We start from the raw sequence: 24,075 nt of genomic DNA, 5'->3' as shown, positions 1-24,075 counted from the left end.
TTTCACCTGCCTAACCCAGAATAAATACATATGTGTTAAGTAAGTGGTGAAGAAAGCTGATCGCCGAAGAATTGATGCTTTTGAACTGTGGTGCTGAAGAAGACTCTTGAGAGTCCCTTGGACTGCAAGGAGATCTAACCAGTCCATTCTAGAGGAGATCAATCCTGGGTGTTCATTGGAAGGACTGATGCTAAAGCTGAAACTCCAATACTTTGGCCACCTCATGCGACGAGTTGACTCACTGGAAAAGACTCTGATGCTGGGAGGGGTTGGGGGAGGGAGGAGACGGGGACGACAGAGAATGAGATGGCTGGATGGCATCACCAACTCGATGGACATGAGTTTGAGTGAACTCCTGGAGTTAGTGATGGACAGGGAGGCCTGGCTTGCTGTGATTCATGGGGTTGCAGAGAGTCGGACACGACTGAGCGACTGAATGGAACGGAAGGTAATTATAATCTAGAATCCAGGAGCTGAGCAATGTTTGTCAATTATTCACAGATTATGCCTGTATTGACAATTCTCAGTTTTGTAATTTGACTAAATGTTGTCTATTGACTTCATCAAGTATTGTTAGTCGATCAGAAAAGTAGTGAGCTTAATAAAATAACAAGCAATGACTGTTAAATTCCAAAAGCAGATTCCTTAAAAAAAACAACAAACCTTTATGTGAAATTTAAAGGAGGTCTAAGGGATGTTATGATTAATTAGAAATCAAATCTGTCAACACCAAAACAGCTACCACTGCTTGATTGATTGTAACTGATAAATTTCACCCAACTGATGATCCTTAGTACAAATACGATGACCCTTAGTACAAATACGATAACCCCTTGGGACTTCCCTGGCAGCCCAGTGGTTAGGATTTCCCGCCTGCACTACAGGGACAAAGGTTCCATCTCTGGCCAGGGAACTAAAATCTCATATACCCAGCGGCTCAGCCAAAAAGTAAAAAGTGATGAGAATCCCACGGACAGAGAAACCTGGCGGTCCGTGGGGTCAGAGTCAGACATGACTGAGCGACTAACACAGAGTGTAATATTCAGCTAGTACAGTCTGGATATTCCAGGATTTTGCGTTTAGTTGTCAGTAAGCCAAAAATGGAAAAAGTAAGAGACTTTTACAAAATACCCATGGGGTAGGGTGGGAGTGGAGTGAACTTCCTCTGCTTGAACACATCAGAGATAAATATTAATAATAGGCATATTTTCTCACACCAATTACCAACTAGTTGCCATTTAGATGAACACCTCACAATAAATATGTCCTGGCACTACGATTTTTGTGAAGCAGGTCTATATTTGAAAATTTAAGAAACTGTTATTCATTCACTCATTTATTCAATTGATTTCACTCCTCTCCCTCTCTTCACTCGGGGCTCCTCCCACCTCGTCACTCGGGGCTCCTCCCACCTCGTCACTCGGGGCTCCTCCCACCTCGTCACTCGAGGCTCCTCCCACCTCCCTCAGAGGTTCTTCTTGCCCTCTCCTCTCAAAGCTCCTCACAGCGTCGTCACTCAGGACTCTGAGCAACTTCCTCCCTCCCTCAGGGCTTCTCTGGCTGTCCTCACTTATGGCTCCTCTCACCTTTCTCGCTCAGGGCTCTTCTCAGTCCCCTACCTCAGGGCTTCTCTCGCCCTCCTCACTCAAAGCTCCTCACACCCTCGTCACTCAGGACGACTGAAGCCCTCCCTCCCCGGAGCTTCTCTCACCCTCCTCCCTCTGAGCTCCTCACGGCGCCCTCCGAGGTCCTCTCGACCTCCTCACTCAGGTTTCCTCTCACCCCCCTCCCTCAGACCTCCTCACAACCTCCTAGCTCAGGGCTCCCTCCAAGAATTTGAAGGATTTTTAAATAGGTGAGTAAACAAATAAAACCGTTTGCTTACTGTCTAAAAATATCGCTGTGCTGTTAAGAGAATGAACTTCGGTAAGGCAAGAGGAAGAGGCCATTGCACTAGTCAGGGTGAGAAGAAGAAGGTAGAAGGGCAGTGGCCATGGAGAGAATAAGGCAGACTCAGATTTTATAGGTCTAGTTGAGTGAATAGAGAATTTGAACTCCACCCAGTTAATACCTCAACATTTTTTTCTTAGCTGAAAGGTGACGTTTTGGAAGAGATCTGTACATCATTGTTATCTCATCCATTCTGTAGTACCATACTGAACAGAATTTTACTGTTGGGTATATATTCTTGCCTGGAAAATTCCATGGGCAATTCCATGGGACCCTGGTGGGCTTCAGTAAATGGGGCCACAAAGAATCGAATGCAACTGACACTGTCATGCAAAACAGACAGGAGAACATACAGACTCATTAAATATTAAAAATCATGTCCTGACTTAAGTTTTTAAAGTTCCAAGTGAGTAATTTTCAATGGGCAGTAAAACTTTCCTGTGTTGGCCAATCCCAGATAATTGTTGGTAAGAACACAGTTCCTGTGTCACTGCAGTCACTTGTCTACTGAGTGGAGCTGCATCAAGCAAGGAGGTCACAGAGTATGAAACCCACTGGAACAAATGTAAGATTGTCTGAGCAGAGGTCCTGTATCACCCAATGATATCATTGGGGAATATCACCCAGTGATTTCTGATTTTGGTATAAGAATTCTAAACGATCAATTTGGGTCTTTTTGATTTGTAGAGTTTGGAAGGTGATTTAGTGAAGTTGGCATGACTGAGGAGAGAAATCATCACTTCTTTTTTTTATGGCATTCCTGCTGCATGCTTTGCACTCTATGCTTAAATGACGTATTTTCTTCTATTTAAGGAGATAATTCATACACCTGTGAAGCAATGAACAAAATAGCTTGAACACTGAATATCACGATATGGTGGAAAGAGCATGGACTTCAAAATCAGACACAGTTCTCAAAGTCTGCTTCTTCCTCCTACCAAATGCATGCTTTTAGACAAATCATTAACCTCATCAAATCTTTCTCTTTCAGCTTAAATTTTTTTAAAAATATTTTTATTTATTTATGGCTGCACTGGGTCTTTGCTGCCGGGTCAGGCTTTCTCTAGTGGCAAACAGTGGTTGCACTTTGTTGCAGTGTGCAGCCTTCTCGTTGTTATGGCTTCTCTTGCTGTGAAGCACTGGGATCGAGAGTACAGGCTCAGTAGTTGTGGCATGTGGACTTAGTTTCCCCATAGCATGTGGAATCTTTCCAGACCAGAGTTCGAACCTGTGTCCCTTGAATTGGCAGGAGGATTCTTAACCACTGGAGCACCAGGGAAGTCCTCTTTGTTAGCTTTTTCTAAGGGAAAAAAATGGAAATATGGATTCCTTTTCTGCCTTAGTATGCTAGGATTAAATAGAAAAATCTGAATGAGAATGAAAAAAAAACTTGCACAGTAATAGGTACTTAAAGTATGTTTTTAAGTTTCAGTAGGGTGATTTTGAATTTCAGAGGAAGGAAAGCGTCCTCACATTGAAGGAGTTAGGATAATAGTTGTTAAGGAAGCAACACACACATTTGTTCTGATTGCCTCCAGGTTGGAAATGCATGGCACAAAGTTTAGAAGCATTAGCTTTTGTGTTATTGAATAATCACAGACTTTGAAAGCATAAAATGTGCCAATCAGGCAAGTATAAAAGGAATCAGAAAGATGAGTATGGGCTTTTAGTAAGCTGGAAACTATTAGTCTCAGAAGGCTGATTAGAATGTGGATAAGCCTGTGGAAGAAGGGGTGTGACAGGAAACTAGAAATATCTATTACCTTTCTCTTCTGTACTGAAATTCTCTTCTCCAGCCAGGATCTGAGCTAGCGGAGTCAGCCAGACCAGATGATCTTTCTGTTTTCCTTTTCCTGGTTCAATTTCTGCAGGACTCTGACTCTCAGCCAGAGGAACTCAAAAGGTCTCTGCTTTCAGCAGCAGGTTCTACTGCCAGCTTCTGTCTCCACATTTCCTAAATCAAGATAGGCTTCTCCACTGCCAAAAGCACTGGACAAAAAGCAGAGTGACCCTTTGATCTCTTATATATGGAGCTCCTATGTCATGCAAAGAAGTTTATGGTGTGTTTTATAAAGAGAACTGAATTGGTGTTTAATCTCAAAGGCATTCAAGACCTTAGAATCTAATCTAAGATGAATGTGTGAAATGAGATTGCCCTGAGATTCAAATGGTAAAAAATCCACCCTTAATGGATTGTTGAAGAGGGGCACTTACTCTGCAGAATGACACTGAGACAATACTGCACAGAGTTGTTGTTAGGAGTAAATACACACAGAGCACTTAGAAATGTACCCTGTAAGCAGTGTGTGTTCAGTAAATGTGAGCCGCTACTGACTTCAAGCAATGTTGCCTAATATGCCTCGTGATAAAAATCTCTTGGGGAGATTTGTTACATTTAGAGATTTCCAAACCCCTCCCAGAAAATGATTCTATTTCAATTGGTCTGAACAGGGTAGTGGGAAGTGGAATCCTTACAGTTAACAAATGTCTCAGAATTCTTTAGATTTCTCAAGTTTAGAAAACACCACCTTAGTCAAAATGTACAAACTTCCAGTTATAAAATAAATAAATCCTCGGGCTATAATGTACAGAATAGTGACTATAGTTAATAATACTATACTGTATATTTGAAAGTTGATTGAGAAAATTTCCTTCTGGACAAGATTCACCCTTCTGGAAGCCATTAAGAACATTTATGATTCACAGGAAGAAGATAACATTTCAGTGTTAACAGGAGTTTGAAAGAAGTTGATTCTAACACTCATGGAATACTTTGAGGGACTCAAGCCTTCAGTGGAGGAAGTAACTGCAGGTGTGTGGAAAGTGTAGAAATAATCAAAATAATAATAATTATTAGTGATTATTACTTTTTAGCATATAGAAGGAGAAAAATGATCCACTCTGTTCAATATGCTAGATATATAACAGTTTCCTCATGGTTTTAACTGAAATAGAACAGGTTAATCAGGGTAGAGAGAAAATGGACTTTATAACGTAAAAATTAATAAACCCAAACCTCAGTGAAAACAGTTGAGAGGACAGGATGGGGAGGGCCCATGCCTCCTGGCAATAGTGGAGCCCAACTCAAGAAGAAAGACTTCCTTTTCTCACCTGGCAAGAGCTCAGCCAATGAGAGACTGTCACAACTCAGCCAATGAAAAGTCACTATGCTTCTAACCCTCAGTTCCTCCAATAGACTCTTTATTTACTACAGCACTTTGACTTCCTTTTCTACTCTTTGAAAGAGTTCTCTGCTTGCTTCGTGGGGCTTGCACAGTGCTCTCAGCTTGGCTATAGTCCGCATTTGCAATTCTTTGTTGATCTCAAGTAAGCCCATTTTTGCTGGAGAAATAACTATTGTCTATTTGTTTCAGAGCAGTAATAACCAACTTCCTGTCTCTTTCCTCTCCCATAATAATTCAAGAAAAGCCAAGGGACCAATTAAGACCTCCAAGTATGCTTTGATTTGTGACTTAGGGCTATTCTTCACAGACCAGAGGAGCTTGTTTCTTGAGTGTTTGTAATTTCAAAATTTATGTATTCTTGTACAATGGTAATTTCAGGAGGAGTCGCATTTTAAATGTGGTAAATGTGTTGAAGGGTATTTTAAATTTGTTGATTGTCTGTTGTCTCATGGCAAAAGTGTTCCTAATGATTCTTAAATAAGCATATTTTCTTGGCATTGAGTAGTACAGTCAATGCCAGGCGGAAAATACTGACACCAGGTTTAAATTGTAAAGTGTTTTGCATGTTCTGATGGCAACACTTAGTGAATTATGTTTGGAAATGTAATTTCTTCAATGAACTATTTGTGAATTTGTGGATGCAAGGTGACCAGCTTCTCAGTTGCTGTTTGATCTCCTGAGCACACTTCCATCTGTAATAGATCACCAGCACTATTTAAATTGTTTCTCTTCCTCCTCCTTCTTTCTCTTCACCCCTCTGCTCCTTTGTCCTCCACTTTTGCTGCATGCCAAAGGCTTATAGTTAAATTCCTTCAGTACATTCTCATACATTAATTTGTGTCTGATGCAACTCCACAATATTTGGCAAGTCATGGTATTTTTGCCTTTCTCTTCTTTTCACTCACATTAAATCAATTCAAGAAACCCAGAATGTTTGATTTAGATAAATGCAATTAACAGCATTGGAGGTTGCCTATATGCATGTTTTTGCAAAGTATTCTGATCTTAAAAGGTAATTGTGTTAAGACCTTGCCAAAGTCAGGGATAACGTACTTCTCTTAAAACAAATCAAAACTACTGATTTTCTAGAGTTAGCAAGGAGCAGGACTTTGTGGGCAACAAAAGTTAATGACTAGCCAAAGGGCTTTTCAACTCTCCTTGTTTTCTACCTAAAACTATGTTAAGCCATACCTAGATAATATGCTCATTGATTTTCGGGCATCTACAAATAAGATGTTCTTCATAAAATCTTGAAACAGTCTTGGACTCTTATTAACTTGGACAAAAGTGAACACAAAGGAATTTGCCTGCAGCACACAGCTGGGCCCTGTGACCCCATTGACCCAGCTTCTCTTCTAAAGGGTAGCAGTGTTCTGCCCTTTACATCTCCTCTACAATAGAAAATGTCAGTGAGAAGACACTTAGCCTTTGCTCTTATCCCATGGGGAGCATGTTCACTGGGCAGTTTTTCTCTAATAATTACCTTAACTGGCAAAAGTGCACACATTTTGAACTGAGAGAAAATTCTTATGGCATTTTGCAAACATCATGTAGTTGCAAATATTTGTCTTCTGGGGAAGAACTTGCAGAGCCTTGTGGTAAGTTGCTTAATGGTAGTCATGGTCTGTTAATTCCATTTTTTCTTTCTTCCTAAGAAAGAGTGAAAAAAATGACTGTCTGGTGAATATCAGGATTCCTAGGCTCATACAGGAGCACTGAACTGAACCAAACTGCTGTCTCCCAGAACAGCAGTGTTTTATTCTAAAATATAAAAATTGACTTACCAGAGCAGGGATTTTGACTAGAGTCCATGGCTCTTAGGGGGAATTTTTGACAGGAATGCAGGATGCTGAAGACCTCTCTCTAAAAAAAAGAAAGGCTGCAAAATATATATTTTTTTGTATGTATATTTCATCAGTTTTTCTAAAGCTCCCCTTTCTAAAATGATCTTCTTTTGCAGCATTCCAGAAGCTAAAGGTTTGCATTTCAAAGTTAATTCTGAATTGGCCTATGAAACTTACATGCCATTGCCTACTTCCATTTTTGGGAATGTTAAGTAAAACAAACACCTAGGAAACAAGGGCAATATTAGAATATGAGTCGCGCCCTACTTTTTCTTATTTTAACTTAGTGGTACTATATTGATTTCAAGAGCTTTGCACAGAAATGTGTTGTTCAGTTCAGTTCAGCTGCTCAGTCGTGTCCAACTTTTTGCAACCCCATGGACTGCAGCATGCCAGGCTTCCCTGTCCATCACCAACTCCTCAGAGCTTGCTCAAACTCATGTCCATTGAGTCGGTGATGCCATCCAACCATTTTATCTTCTGTCATCCAGTTCTCCCACCTTCAATCTTTCGCAGCATTAGGGTCTTTTCCAACGAGTCAGTTCTTTGCATCAGGTGGCCAAAGTATTGGAGTTTCAGCTTTGGCATCAGTCCTTTCAATGAATATTCAGAACTGATTTCCTTTAGGATTGACTGGTTTGATCTCCTTGCAGTCCATTCTCCATCATCACAATTCAAAAGCATCCATTCTTCAGTGCTCAGCTTTCTTTATAGTCCAGCTCTCACATCCATAGATGACTACTAGAAAAATGATACCTTTGATTAGATGGACCTTTGTCGGCAAAGTAGTGTTTTTTAATGTGCTGTCTAGGTTAGTCATAGCTTTTCTTCCAAGGAACAACCATCTGCAGTGATTTTGGAGCCCAAGAAAATAAAGTCTGTCACTGTTTCCACTGTTTCCCCATCTATTTGCCATGAAGTGATGGGACCAGATGCCATGATCTTTGTTTTTTGAATGTTGAGTTTTAAGCCAGTTTTTTCACTCTCCTCTTTCACTTTCATAAAGAGGCTCTTTAGTTCTTCTTCACTTTCTGCCATAAGGGTGGTGTCATCTGCATGTCATCTGCCATAAGGGTGGAGGTTATTGATATTTTGCCCAGAAATCTTGATTCCAGCTTGTGCTTCATCCAGCCTGGCATTTCGCATGATGTACTCTGCACATAAGTTAAATAAGCAGGGTAACAATATACAGCCCTGATATATACTCCTTTCCCAATTTGGAACCAGTTTGTTGTTCCATTTCCAGTTCTAACTGTTGCTTCTTGACCTGCATACAGATTTCTCAGTAGTCAGTTAAGGTGGTCTGGTATTCCCATCTATTGAAGAATTTTCCAGTTTGTTGTGATCCACACAGTCAAAGTCTTTGGCATAATCAATAAATCAGAAGTAGATGTTTTTCTGGAATTTTCTTGCTTTTTCTATGACCCAATGGATGTTGGCAATTTGATCTTTGGTTCCTCTGCCTTTTCTAAATCCAGCTTGAAACATATTGAAATACCACTAATTGAAGCAGAAAGATATTTACTTCATTTGAGTAAATGTTCGGTACGTTATGGAGAAGGCAATGGCAACCCACTCTAGTACTCTTGCCTAGAAAATCCCATGGACAGAGGAGCCTGGTAGGCTGCAGTCCATGGGGTCACGAAGAGTCAGGCACGACTGAGCGACTTCACTTTCTCTTTTCACTCTCATGCATTGGAGAAAGAAATGGCAACCCACTCCAGTATTCTTGCCTGGAGAATCCCAGGGACAGAGGAGCCTAGTTGGCTGCCGTCTATGGGGTTGCACAGAGTCAGACACGACTGAAGTGACTTAGCAGCAGCAGTAGCACGGTACGTTATGGGCTTCCCAGGTGGTGCTAGTGGTAAAGAAACCACCTGCCAATGCAGGAGACACACAGGAGATGTGGGTTTGATCCATGGGTTGAAGATCCCTTGAGGAGGCATGGCAACCCACTCTAGTATTCTTGCCTGGAGAATCCCATGGACAGAGGAGCCTAAAGAGCTATATATAGTCCATAGGGTTGTAAAGAGTTGGATATGACTGAAGCAACTTACCAAACCATACACACTTTATTGTTAAGGTTCTTGGTTTGTCAAACACAATAAAAACTACATACAATATTTGGTGATATGAAAGAAAAGATTGAGTTTTTAAATGTGAAAAGCCTTTTGTTTTTTCTGAGGAGAGATATTGGGATCATTTTTTCCTTCCTTTAACTCAGTTTTTCTTCATTGCTTAGACAGGTTTTAAAGGGGCACTTTTTCTCTATTCATATAAGGGAAACCCTGTCTTAGACACTGTTAATGAATTATAACACCACTTATAGCAACAGGACAGGCAGGCCTGTTGTGCTGCAGTCCATGGGGTTGCAAAGAGTTGGACGCGACTGAACTGAACTGATAGCAACAGTTTGACCACAAATAGTGATGAGAAAAATCCTTAAATACTAGGTGGACCTTTAAGTAGAAATTTTTACAAAATTTGGGGAAATTGGCACTGAAAATGTCAGTTCAATGGAAGTTTGCCAGCTAAGTTTTGGGGTAAGTTTACGTATACCTCTTGAATACTTTCAAGCAGGGTTTAATTTGGTGTCATCCTGTTTAAGAGCATTTATTAACCCCAAGAGCTAAATGAAAAGAATTCTTATAATTAAAAACATTGGTTTGTTTTATATGGTTCCATAATGTAATATATTAAGCTCTTACTACGGACCCTGTGTGTGCTATCTGGTTTATGGGAATTTTCTCATCTAGTTTGTCAACAACTTTTATGTGATAGTAATTAAAACAATCATCCTTGTTTTGCAGATAGAGAAACAGGAGTGAAACCCAAATTCTAGGATTCAAGAGTCTGTACTCTCCACTGTACAAAACTTACTGTAAGTAAAATTAAATATTAATAGTAAATAAGCAAAGTGAAGAATTACGTTTTTTAATTATGGAAAATTTCATGGGTTAAAGAATTGTAGGGATAAAGAACTTGCAGGTTTTCTAGTGGATAAGAATCCACACTCCCAGTACAGGGGGCATGGGTTCCATCCTTGGTCAGTGAACTAAGATCCCACATGCTTCATGGTGCTGCCAAAATAAAAGAATTGTACAGTGAACCCTCATATACCCATCCTCCAGCTTTGACAATCATCGACACATGGCCAATATTACTTTGTCTGTTGCCTTGTCTTCTGCCCCATCTCTGTTATAAGGCAAGTCTCAGACATCATATTGTTTCACTTAAGGGAATATTTAAATTAAATAAAGATATATGTATCTAGGTGAGAATAAATATTAATAATATCTGGGAATTTTTAAAAAGTACATTCTCTTGTATCATCTCATTTCATTCTCATCATAATCTTTTAATTGCTAATGTTTATTCCCATATTGGAAATGAAAAAACTTTGAGAGAGATTGTCATCTCTACCAACTTGTAAAACATAATGACAGAGTTGAGACTGAAATTTAAGCCATCAGATTCTAAGTTTAAGCCTCTTTCCTCTGCACAGTTGCAGCTTTACAGACTGTTCTAAATGGACTTCAGCTACATCACTTATGTGAGTGAGAAAGGGAATTTAAAATGGTTCATGCATTTTATAATTTGATCTTTCATTCTTTGCGAGTGTTTCTGGAGTTCATTCTCCTTACATCAGTAACTGTATTTAGTCCTGTGTTGTAAAATTGAGACTATCAGAACCTTGCAGGAAATTACTCATAGTATGAACAAGGCACTGGGTTTAGACTAGATTAATATGTAATTGGCACATTCTCTGTCCTGGTTAAATTCACTTCTCTGTGCTTCAGTTAGAATTGATACTCTGACTCAGTTCCTGAGAGCCATGTTTATGCATTTACTTTTGTGCTTAAACTTGCTGTAATTTCATGGGATATCAAAATGAACAGAGCAGTTTCTGGCCTCAGGAAACTTATAATCGAATGGTTGGGGGAAATATCTATTTACAGAAATAAATATAAGCAAAGAAAAACATGTCATGATCATATACAGATAGGAAGTTTAGAAGATTAACACAAATATCCACCATTTATGAATGACTTCCCTGTTAGGCAACAAGGATGTGCTTTATTTTTGTAATGCTTCAACACACACACGTGTGTGTGTGTTTTAAATGATCATATTTTTGATGTCAGCTTGGAGTTTTGTTCGTTTTATGGCTGCACCCCATGCCATGTGGGACCTTAGTTTCTCAACTGGGAATCAAACCTGAGGCCTCTACATTGGAAGGCAGATTCTAAACCACTGGACCTCTAGGGAAGTCCCTCAACACACATCTTAAAAGGGAAGTGCTATTAACCCAGCTACCGATGATGAAGTTGAAGCTCAGGCAGGAGGTGACAATGGAAATTGGCCTTCAGGGGTGGGTAGGGTTTTCATCCCTGGCGAGTTGGGCATCCCAGGTGAGAGAATGATAACAGAGAAGCACTGAAAGAGCAAGGGTTTGGGAGACTGAGAAACATCCCAGGTTCAGGGATCAGGAAATAGCGACTTAAATGGTCAAAAGCATATTTGAGGCCTCTATCTGTGATTTAGGCTGCACAAGGTAAGTGTGCTTTCAATGAAATGTTTGTTAATTCATGAGATTCCAGTGGATGTTGGTGTGATGTGACTGTTTTGGGGAGGCCATGCCTTTAGAATTTATGAAACTTTCTGATTTGTACTTTTTTATTTTCCCCTGTGGTTCTTCCGTTTTTTTTTTTTTTGTTTTTTTTTTAATTCTAGACAGTCTGCTTTCTGCTATAAGCAATTTGCTAGCAGCTGAACATTTGATAAAGCCTTGTAAACCATCTACATCATTATATTACTTACAAAGAATAATTTTATATTAAGTCAGTGAAGACATTTTTAATTTTATATTGTTTAATCATCTGTTTCATTTGGTTGTAGCCTAAGCACTTGTTTTTATTATTATCCAGGTGTCTCTTAATTAGATTTGATTGGTAGTTTTTAAGTTAAGAATTAATAAGAGTTACAGATATGAAGCTATTCTGGATGATCCTACAATGGTGGATAAATGTCATTAATACATTTGTTGAAATCTATAGAATGTACAACATCAAGAGTGAACCCTAATGTAAAAAAAATGTAAAATGAACTTTGGGTGATGATGAAGTGTCAACGTAGATTCATTGATTGTAACCCATGTTCAGTGCAGTTGTGGAAGCTGATAGTGGGGGAGGGTAGGCATGTTTCGGGGCAGCAGATGTATGTAAAATCTCTGTAGCTGCTGCTTAATTTTTCTATGAACCTAAAACTACTCTGAGAAATGAGGTCTATTAAAAACTGTAATAGAAGTAGAGAACGAATGAAAGACCAAAGCCTTCTATCTAGGTAGTTTCATGTGTTGAGTCCAAAAACTGGGTGGTAGAGATGGGAGTATTATGTCAAGTGTACTGGAGGGAACAAGATGCTGGGGTTCTTCTGGCCACAGGAGTGGTAGCAAGAAGATCTTTAGACGTAATAAATCTCTTATGGAGTGAGTAGAGTCAGCCAATGAGAAGATGACAGAAGAGGGATCTCAGAGTCAGAAAAGCTATTATAAAGTTCTAGCAGTACAGGATTCGTTCTCCTGTACCATCCAGAGGTGATGCAGACTCATCCTTGATTTCCAAAAAGCCTTTTAGTGATGTTTTCCCTTTAGAACAACTCTCGATTTTGTGATGGAATTTGGCTCTTAGGCCATTTATCATTTTTACTTTAAAGCTTAAAACACAAAGAAAAACATGCATGTCTAATCTTATTTAATCTGTCAAGTCCTGCCAAGTCTCTTTCTCTCTCAATATTTTGTTAGAAACTGGTAGCAATGAAATAAATATCCTTGGCATCTACGTGCCTTTTTGCTCTCACATGCCTGTTTGACTTAAATACCCTCTACTATCACATATTTTTCCATCTCTGAGTTTTAATTTTCACTGAATACTTTCTTTTTAAAAAAAGTTCTAAAAATTAAAGTATGATTGATGTACAATATTATATATGTTGCAGATATACAATAGAGTGATTAACAATTTTTAATTTTTTAATATTTATTTATTTGGCTGCATCGGATCTTGGTTGTGGCAGTCAGAATCTTTTGTTGCTGTGCACAGATTTTCCAGTTGTGTCATGTGGGCTCCAGAATGTATAGGCTCAGTAGTTGTAGCTTAGTTGGTCCATGGCAGTGGAATCTTAATTCCCAGACCAGGGATTGAACCATGTTCCCTGCTTTGCAAAGGGTATTATTAACCACTGGACCTCCAGGGAAATCCCAGTTAACAACTTTTAAAAGTTATACTCCAGGACTTTCCTGGTGGTCCAGTAATTAAGAATTTGCCTGCCAATGCAGGGGACACGGATTCAATCCCTGGTCCAGGAAGATCCCACTTGCCACAGGGCCACTAAGCCATGCACTGCAGCTACTGAGCCAGTGTTCTAGAGTCTGTACTTCGAAACAAGAGAAACCACTGCAGTGAGAAGCATGCATACCACAACGAAGATTAGCCCTGGCTCACTGCAACTAGAGAAAGCTCACGCACAGCAACAAAGAGCCTGTGCAGTGAAATAAATAAATTATTAATTAAAAAGTCATACTCCATTTCATTTAGTGTTTATAAAACATTGGCTATATTCCCTATGTTGTACAATATATCCTTGTAGAATATTTTATACATAATAGTTTGCACTTCTTAATCCCCTACCCCTATATTGTCTTTCCCCCTTGAATACTTGCTTTTGGATCTGAGTATTAAAAGCTATAATATGAAAAACATCTTCAGAAACAGCAACAATGTTGTATTGGGACCTGGAACCAAGTTTTTTTTGGTATTTCTGTATGGCTGATTTCTGAGGTTTCAATCGCTAATCTTGTATGTCTTCATTTGTTTAGGGGCCTGGGTCCTGGCCCAATACTTTCACTCTTTTAAGGAACTGTATGACTTGTGATTACAGGAGGGCGCTAACTGAGCCAGGATATGAGGATTCTTGATCAATCCTTTAGTCATTTTCCTGTAGTGTTATTCAGTTCAGTTCAGTCACTCAGTCGTGTCCGACTCTTTGTGACCCCGTGAACTGCAGCACACCAGGCCTCCCTGTCCATCACCAACTCCCGGAGTCCCCCCAAACCCATGTCCATTGAGTCAGTGATGCCATCCAACCATCTCATCCTCTGTCTTCCCCTTCTCCTCCTGCCCTCAATCTTTCCCAGCATCAGGGTCTTTTCAAGAGTCAGCTCTTTGCATCAGGTGGCCAAAGTATTGGAGTTTCAGCTTCAACATCAGTCCTTCCAATGAACACCTTTAGGATGGACTGGTTGGATCTCCTTCCAGTCCAAGGGACTTCAAGAGTCTTCTCCAACACCACAGTTCAAATGCATCAATTCTTCAGCGATCAGCTTTCTTCACAGTCCAACTCTCACATCCGTACATGACCACTGGAAAAACCATAGCCTTGACTAGACAGACCTTTGCTGACAAAGTAATGTCTCTACTTTTTAATATGCTGTCTAGGTTGGAGAATCCCATGGATGGAGGAGCCTAGTAGGCTGCAGTCTATGGGGTTGCTGAGAGTCGGACACTACTGAAAAACTTCACTTTCACTTTTCACTTTCACGCATTGGAGAAGGAAATGGCAACCCACTCCAGTGTTCTTGCCTGGAGAATCCCAGGGACTGCAGAGCCTGGTGGGCTGCCGTCTGTGGGGTCGCACAGAGTTGGACACGACTGAAGCAACTTAGCAGCAGCAGCAGGTTGGTCATAACTTTCCTTCCAAGTGTTATTAGTGAAATCAATTAAGTCCTTTTGTGTAATTCTAATCATAAATCTGGTGTCATCTATAATTAGTCTTATTGAAGAGTAGGAAAGAAAATTGGTATGAGCCTGAGGGAGATAAAATAATTAAGTATCTTGGATTCAGCTATTGTACTTTTAGCTAAAATAACAATATTTACTGTTCTTCCTGTGCATGCTCAGTTGAGTCCGACTCTTTGCAACCCTATGGATTGTAGCCCTCCAGGCTCCTCTGTCAATGGGATTTCCCAGACAAGAATACTAGAGTGACTTGTCATTTCCTTCTCCAGGGGATCTTCCCAACTCAGGGATCAAACCAGTGTCTCCTGTGTCTGCTGCATTGCAGGTGGATTCTTTACCCTCTGAGCCACCTGGAAAGCCCAGTGATTTTTATTAGAATGCTTTATTTTCTTAAAAAGAAACCCTGCATATTTTTCTACATAAATAATGTTTTTATGTTGAAATGTATTATTTCTTAAGGATTTTTTCTTGCAATGCAGTCTGCCAATCAGAGAAATTGAGTGAATGCCTAAGAAACCAGTCATGAACACCTATGTCCTTGAATTCTTTTTCTTCCAGCATGTTTTATTAATTTTTTCATATTCCATAAAGTATCTATGAGTTGTATGTCCAAAAATCTTGATTTTTTTTTGTGCTTCATAATTGTGTACTTTCTAACTGGTGATTGATCTCTTATTAATCCATTTGCAAATATTTATCTGCATCTTGCTCACATTAAATATCCTGGGAGTACTTCCCACATCAAAATGTTACATAGTTCTTTGGCTGTTTAATTGTCTATTATTGATGTCTCAAGTGATTATTTATAACTTAATTTTTCAATTAGTCTTACTTGTTAAGTAAGAAGGTAAAGCTACTTTCTTCAAAAGAGATTATTTGACCATATTTTTAGGAAATCAGAGATATTTGCTATGAGTACTTCAACGTTCACTACTGTTTATATACCCAAATATGTCATCAATTCCTGTCAGTTTTGCCACTTAAATATCTTTTCATCTCCTCTCTCTTAGTTCAGGTGCCTTATTAACCAGCTTTTCTTAATTCCAGCATCAACCCTCTGCAGAGCATGCAAAGCCAAGAGAATAATTTTTTTCTTTTTGATATTTTTTTTCCTTAAAATTTTTTATTACACTCAAAATGAGTATTCATTATAAAAAAGTTAGAAGATACAGATATTTAAAAATAATAAACATAAGCTTATATATAAAACATAAGTAGAGTCACAGATGTAAAAAACAAACTTTTGATTATCAGGCTGTAAGGGGGGAGGAGTAAATTAGAAATTGGGACTGACATATACACACTTGTACAGTTGCTAAGTTGTGTCCGACTCTTTGTGACCCCATGGACTGTAGCATGCCAGGCTCCCCTGTTCTCCATTATTTCCTGGAGTTTGCTCAAATTCATGTCCATTGAGTTGGTGATGCTGTTTAACCATCTCATCCTCTGCTTCCCTCTTCATATACACACTGCTATATATAAAATAGATAACTAATAAGAACTCTCTGTATAGCACAGGGAGCTCTGTACATTACAATACTCTGTAATGGTCAATATGGGAAAAGAATCTAAAAAGAAAGAGAGACTGTATGTGTAACTAATTCACTCTGCTGTATACCTGAAACTAACACAACATTGTAAATCAACTATACTCCAATAAAATTTTTTTATAAAAGAAACAAAAGATAACTGTAAGCCACCAGCCAGATGAACAACTGCTAAAAATTTGTTATGCATTCTCTCAGACTCTTTTAAACATGCAAATAGTAGAATGTTATGTAAGATTGAACACAGGTAATTTTTGAATCCTTGATGAGGAGAGATTGAAAATAAACTGAACTGAGATTTGCAGTCTGACCTGCACTGGATAATGGATGGTGCATCCACTGTGCTAATAGACTCATCAGACCATTGGATGGTGATTGATAATTGGTTGATTTTATTTTAAAGGACCATATGGCCAAATCCCATATCTTGTTGCAGTTACGTCTTTTCCTGAGAGAAATAGATGTCCTTACTGTCTGTCATCTTAGGACTGATCAACCCTGGAGCCTGAAACTTGAAAGGCAAGCTGAGACAAAGTAATAGGCGTTTCTCATTTTAACACCAGACGTTCCTTTAGTCTAAATTCTGAGGAACAAGATTCTAATACATTTCTAATGAAGTAACAGCTCTGGAAACATGGAGGAGGCTAGAAGCAAATCAGCCTTATTAGTGACCAAGAAAATAACCTAGGCGTGAGCAGTAAAAACTCTGAGTTATTCTTCTTGTGGTGCTTCCTTCGCAGTACTGGCAAAACTACAGTGAGACTAATGGAAGTTATAGCCCACTTCCTGCTGAACTGTGGGGAAATCAAGGAAAGGATCCATTTGATCCTTGAGACAAAAATTAAATGACTAATAAATCCAACTAGAAAGAGCAGACAGAGCCAAGATAGCCGGAAAGTAAATGTCTTTGAAATAGTTTCTGTCTCTGGCCAGTAACTTAAATTCATTAGTAACATCAAATAAGTAAATTATAGTAGACAATTGACATTACTTTTTGAGTTGACGGAACTTAATTTACTTGCACTACATGTTTATAATCCTTTGTGTGGCAATAACTGAATGACCTTTGATTTTTAGCTAGGTAATAATCCTTTGAGAAAACAAGGCTTCATAAATAATAAGTAGCCATGTCTATCTTTGATTTCATTGTTCTGAATCTCTTCATTGTTGACTGCCATTCAATTTTTTTTCCTTTTTTTTATGATAGCCCCCCAACAATATTTCCATGTTGCCTTCCATGATGATGTTGCTTTAGTGCTTTTTGTCTGATCTATTGTGAAGGAACTTGCAGCTCTTCAATTTCAATCTATCTTGCTAATGCTTCCTTTCTTGCTCTGTAGTGGAAAGTAGATATGAGATTTCCTGGGTCTCAAAAGGCAATTTTATGTACCAGTTACTTTAACCTAATCTCTTTGAAAATAATAGTTAATCTATTTAAATAGCTAAGTTTTCCCTCTGCACATCCTGGCCTCTGACATGTCACTGATCCTGTGTATCCCATTCTACCTTAGACTACAGGGAGGAGGGGTTTCCAATGAACATAAAAATAAAGTCAGCTTTTCCATTCCTAAAGCTAGTTTTATTTTATTGTTGTATAACAGATTCCAGTGGGAATCTGTTCGGTAAGTTATCTTTTGTTTTTTAAAGATATTCTTCTCACAGAATTAAGCTAAGTACCTTTTCAATCCTTTTCTAAGTATTTTGCATTTGAGGATCTGAAATGAGAATATTTTGGCTTTTACAGCACCAAGATTATGTCTGAACTTTTTATAATGGAATAAAAGACAGCAGGATGACTTCTGTTTTATAAATTCCTTTATACTAATTGAATTAAATGCATGCTCATATTTAAATTTTATGTACACTAATATTTAAATATTTGTCTTCTCCTAAGGCCCAAGATGGCAGGTTGTTTATACCACTAGATCTCCCAAGTTTTTGCTTGCATCCTGATTGCTTGGAGAATATTGGGTCCCCTCAAGTTCAGTAGGTTTGGGGAGGGGCCAAGAATTCACCTTTCTAACAAGCTTTTAGGTGATTCTCATGCCTGACGACCTGATTTGGAGAACATACTGATGTGAACATTCAGAGGGATGGACTTCATAGGTCTTGTCTAGATACTAGAATGTTTCTGTGACTAATAGACAAACAGTGGCCCTTCATGGATGGTCCAGTCCTAAGCCCTGTGGTCTTCAGTTCAGTTCAGTTCAGTCGTTCAGTCGTGTCCGACTCTTTGCGACCCCATGAATCACAGCATGCCAGGCCTCCCTGTCCATCACCAACTCCTGGAGTTCACTCAAATTCATGTCCATCGAGTCGGTGATGCCATCCAGCCATCTCATTCTCTGTCATCCCCGTCTCCTCCCACCCCCAATCCCTCCCAGCATCTGACTCTTTTCCAGTGACTCAACTCGTCGCATGAAGTGGCCAAAGTATTGGAGTTTCAGCTTTAGCATCACTGTGGTCTTAATTTAATCTTAATCTTCATTTAATTTCATGACTTTTGGGATTTAATTTAACTTCATGTCCTTTGTAATTTAACTTAATGCCATGACGGTAACCCACTCCAGTATTCTTGCCTGGAGAATCCCATGGACGGAGAAACCTGGTAGGCTACAGTCCATGGGGTCGCAAAGAGTCGGACACGACTGAGCGACTGAACGGAAACGATGACCTTTGGAGTTCTGGTCAAGATGATGGGAAGAGGACTGATGCCATTAGCTCCAAATCACCTGGGGAGTAGGCAGGAGTACAGAAATTTGTTACATGAGTTTATTCAAGTTGAGCTGAAAGTCCAGGTGGAGGTGTGCTAAGGGCAAATGGAAATGATGGGGCATCACTTGGGAGAAAGAATGAGGCTGCAGAGTGAAGGGAAACTAAAAACTTATTGATGACCTAGTGACAGATGCATATATCACCTCCTTTTCATTTAATCCACACAAAGTCTACTGAGGGTGGGGAAAAGTATTTTTATTTTTAATAGATGAGGCAGGCACCTGAGACTTGGAAAGGTTAAGTAACTTGTCATTGTCTAAGGCCCAAATTTGAATCCCTGTTGGCCTATTTCTAGACTCCTTTTAAAAATATTTATTTCCTATTTCTTTATTTGGCTGCACTGGGTCTTAGTTGCGGTATGAAGGTTCTTCGATCTTCTTTGTGGCATGTGAGATCTTCAGTTGTGGCAGACAGGGTCTAGTTCCCTGACCAGGGGTTGAAACTGGGCCCTCTGCATTGGGAGCATGGAGTCTTAGCCATTCACTGCACTACCAGGGAACTCCCTAGACTATATATCTGTGGATGAAGAAGCTTGAGAAGGGAAGGCAGGCATAGTGTTCTATCCTGCAAAGGGACTTGGTGGCATGAAGGCTGAAAAAAGGCCAATGAGATTTGCTGTCTGAAAAGAAAACCTTCAGTGTTGTGGGAATATGTCCTCCAACAGCAGAGGAAAAGGAAAGAGACATAGTAAGTGAAAAAAATTTTTGAACAAAAAAATGGATTTTAAAAGGAAAAAGAATGATATCTTGAGGATTAAAGCTTTCCCTTAAATAGTCAACTGTTAATGGACTGAACGTTTGTGTCTCATCCAGGTTCATATGTTGGAGCCTCAACTCCCAATGTGATGGTGTTTGGAAATGGGGCTTTTAGGAGGTAATCAGGACCTTCATAACCTAATCTAAATAAGAAAAGAGAGAGAAACCTCTTTCTCTATGTGTACACACCCCAAAAAGACCTCCTGAGCACACAACGGGAAAGCGGCCATCTGCACTCTGATCTTATACTTCCAGCTTCCAGAACTCTGAGAAAGTAAGATGTCTCTTGTTTCAGACACCCAGTCTATAGTATTTTGTCATAGCAGCCTAAATTAAGAAAGCACCCATGCAAATGCGTGATTTGTTTATGCAGACATAAAGATTTTTTAGTATCTCAAATTGGCATTTATTGGTGTTTTTCCCTATCCCTACTTCGTTGGAACACTTGCAAACAAGCAGGGTATTCCAGTCTTGTCAGGCTTCTCCTGCCAAATATACTTAATTATGTAACTGGGTGAGGTGTGCATTGACTCTTACATAAGAACCGGTTTTTCTGTCATTTATTGAGCTGGATTGGGCTGCTTCTCTTTTGCTTGTGTTATGTGATACGTGGGGTGGTGAAGGTGATGTTAAAAGCATGAGCTTGAGTTTGAGAGCTGATGAGCTTAAGTTCTTAACACTTAACCCTAAGGAAATCAACAATATTACATTTGAGTCTTTGAAGTGCTTAGAGAAATTACAAAAGAAATTAAATATTAAGTTATTAAGTTATTGATTCATGTGGGTCAGTCCATTCCATAAAACATAGTATAAAGTGTTATTATTTCATTTCTGCTATGAAATTATTTTATCTTTTGATTTTGAAGTTGGAATTGAGATCACTTATAAGTGACCATAGATTTTTTTCTGCAGCCTGACTAAGTTGATTTATTACTGAGCTCCCAAATATTTAACAGGTAGAGCCAAGAGAATGAACAATATGTTAAACATGAAACAAGGGTGGCTCAAATTATTTTTAGGACCTGGCAGAATATTAAAAGATCCTAATTAGTGTCACAAGGAAAATTATATGACTGATATCACCCTATTTCTATGAACTGAAAAAAGTTTTTAAAATGATGTGTGGATTTTTATTTTGTCTGAAGCATACCCAAGCTAAGTTTTCAAAACTGCTAGGAGTTCTTCCTGAGGGTAAATATGAAGACTGTGTGAAGCTATACTCTTATTCTTTAGCAGTGAAAGGACCATGGAGTAGACAGACCCTCAAACTTCCCCCAGAGTCAGCCCTGCATGTAAGTAAAATTTAAGAGCCATCCACACAAGATTATAGATTTTATGTGTAGGCTTTTATAGGTCAATTGTGGCACTAACCTTCTCCTCCTAAGTCTCCTGAAAGACAAATGTTAGAATATAGCTTTGAGTTACACACCAAACAGGTAAATTAGTAGTAGTAATTTATATTACCATCACCATTCTGTGTCTCAGTTTGCTCATCTGTAAAATGGGGGTGATAGTAGTACTCACCTTACAGAGCTGTTATGAGGAAATATGAATATGTGTAAAGACCTTAGAACTATGCAGTATGACATATATGAGCAAGAAGGGAAGATGGGATAAGTCATTGTCCTTCAAGTTGTCAGCAGGGAGTGACTGATGAGGTTGAGGGGTTTCTAACTAGACAAGTTTGCCAGTGAACAGGGAGACTGAATAGCACTGGAGCAGAAGAAGCTGCCCAGGAGGCCACACCTGAGATCCACCCTCTTTGCCCAGGAGTGGGGTTGAGGGTGGGATCTTGTTGGGACAGTGTCTCCCAGTTGATGGTTAGAAGAAGCAGGGGCAGTTTGTCTGAATTCCCTTTATGGGAGCTACATTTTTGCTTTCTGACTGCAGTCATCTTGGGGCACACCCTCCGCTTCAGCAACCTTTGAGAGTTGCCACTTTCAAAGACTCAGGGTCCACCTACAGTTAGAAGAGGTGCTTCTTCTTTTCCACGCTCTGTATCCGTAATGGGGGGAAAGCACATTACTTGACTGTTTAAGCATGTATGAACAGATACTTTTCCTAACACTCCCCTCTGATCAAAGAATCACAAAGCCTCCTCTGGATGTATATTTAGAAATGCTGTCATGGTCGCTGTTTCCCGTTTGGGCATCTGTCGTGTGGCTATTTCAGCATGCAGGTGAGACTCTTCCAGTAGACACATCATACCATGTTGGGGAACAGTTTGTAATTGCTATCATTAGCCTTTCTACTTGTTTTATGATTTTACTATAACAGTTCAAATTGCTTGGCCTTCCCAAGACTCCATTTCCTCCTTTTGTAAAATGAGGGTGCCAGGTGGACTTCGAACTCCTTTGAGGTGTGACATCATATTTGAGAGATGTGATCCTAGTCACAAAGAAGGTGACTAGCTCCAGGGCTGCTCATGTATTTCTTATGTACCAATCACAAAATCAATTAGACAGAAACCCCTCTACTAATAACAATCTCAAAGAGACTGGATCTAGTGACTCAGAAGCCACTATGACAGCTGAGTTCCCCTTGGTCTCCATTCCTCTAGTCTAACATTCCCCTGCCCTACCCTCACGTTACTTGAAGCAGGCTTTGCTGTTATTATTTCCTCAAGGCTTTCAATGTTCAAACCAGTCCATTAGAAAATTTCCTGGCCTTACAAAACTTCATGGGACTGAAAGGTTTTAATTCCAGCCTATGCAGGATTCATCTGACCAGGGTGAGACTGTTTTCAAGAAGTATTGTGTAGGATCTTTATGTTGTTGGCAATTGCTAATGGAACAATTGTCCCATAATACTTTGAACTGGATCATTTTCCAAACATGATCATGATAATATTGTTCTAGGCTGTTAGCAACTGTGGAGAGAGGGCATGCAAAGAAAATTACTTGATATGGGACTGTGAAATTGCTGTGAGATTGCAAAATTGGATTTTTTTATGTGTTTTAGGGATCGCTAAATGACCAGCAAAAAAGGTTAATGCCAATTTCATCAGTGACTAGAAAAGTCTAGGGTGAAGTAGATATTTTGTCTGGCACTGATGGGATTTGCTCCCTGCGTATTGCTAGTACTTGGCTGTTTAAAATGATAGTCTGTATATGGAGAACATGTACTTGTAAGATTTGGATCAAAGGTTTCATAAATTATTTTACAAGCTTCTTGTGTGTAGGAATCGTCTAATACTTTGAATTACTCCAAGTATCTGACTTCATTTTATTTTTAATAAAGGTTTAACTGTTTCAAATGCTTTTTGAGATGAAGAGAGGAAATAACTATATACATAAATAAACTGCATAGTGTGTTCGATAAATATTTTCAGTGAAAATGTGGTTTCCCTGTTTGAGAGAGAAACTTATAGGTACTTGAACAAATTGGTCTAAAGTGTTTTATTTCCATTTTATCATTCTGTTTTGGGGGCTGAGAGATTTAAGTGCTATCAAAGTGCATAAAATAAACAATTTTCATAATGCCAGGAGAAATATCAACAACCTCAGATATGCATATGATACCACTGTAATGGTAGAAAGTGAAGAGGAACTAAAGAGCCTCTTGATGGGGGTCAAAGAGTAGAGTGAAAAAGCTGACTTAAAACTCAACATTCAAAAAACGAAGATCATGGCATCCAGTCCCAGCACTTCATGGCAAATAGTTGGGGAAACAATGGAAACAGTGACAGACTTTATTTTCTTGGGCTCCAGAATCACTGCAGATGGTAACTGCAGCCATGAAATTAAAAGATGCTTGCTCCTTGGAAGAAAAGCTATGAAAAACCTAGGCAGCACATTAAGCAGAGACATTACATTGCCGACAAAGGTCCATATAGTCAAAGCTGTGGTTTTTCCAGTTGTCATGTGAAGATGTGACAGTTGGACCGTAAAGAAGTTTGAGCACTGAAGAAGTGATGCCTTTGAATTGTGGTGCTGGAGAAGACTCTTGAGTCCCTTGGACTGCAAGGAGATCAAACCAATCAATCCTGGAAGTCAACCCTGAATATTCATTGGAAGGACTGATGCTGAAGCTGAAGCACCAGTATTTTGGCCACCTGATGGGAAGAGCCGACTCATTGGAAAAGACCCTGATGCTGGGAAAGATTGAGAACAGAGAAGGGGTGACAGAGGATGAAATGGTTGGATAGCATCACTGACTTAACGGACATGAATTTGAGCAAACTCCAGGACATGGTGAAGGACAGGGAAGCCTGGTGTGCTGCA

The 24,075-nt window shown here is 39.3% G+C and overlaps 1 long non-coding RNA gene across 1 annotated transcript; it reads left to right on the top strand.

Annotated features, from left to right (window-relative positions):
- The first annotated feature begins 1,509 nt into the window (after positions 1-1,509).
- LOC129557667 (uncharacterized) lies at positions 1,510-20,190 on the top strand. Its single transcript, XR_008686268.2, has 3 exons — positions 1,510-1,855; positions 9,790-9,860; positions 19,910-20,190. It is a non-coding gene; the product is annotated as an uncharacterized LOC129557667 (long non-coding RNA).
- Positions 20,191-24,075: the final 3,885 nt, after the last annotated feature.

Source organism: Moschus berezovskii, chromosome 15 (assembly GCF_049115385.1).
Source record: "Moschus berezovskii isolate FMDL1 chromosome 15, NW_MosBer_1.0, whole genome shotgun sequence".
Taxonomy (NCBI): Eukaryota; Metazoa; Chordata; class Mammalia; order Artiodactyla; family Moschidae; genus Moschus; species Moschus berezovskii.
The sequence above is the reverse complement of the archived record's forward strand: the minus strand, read 5'-3'. Positions and strand labels throughout refer to the sequence as shown.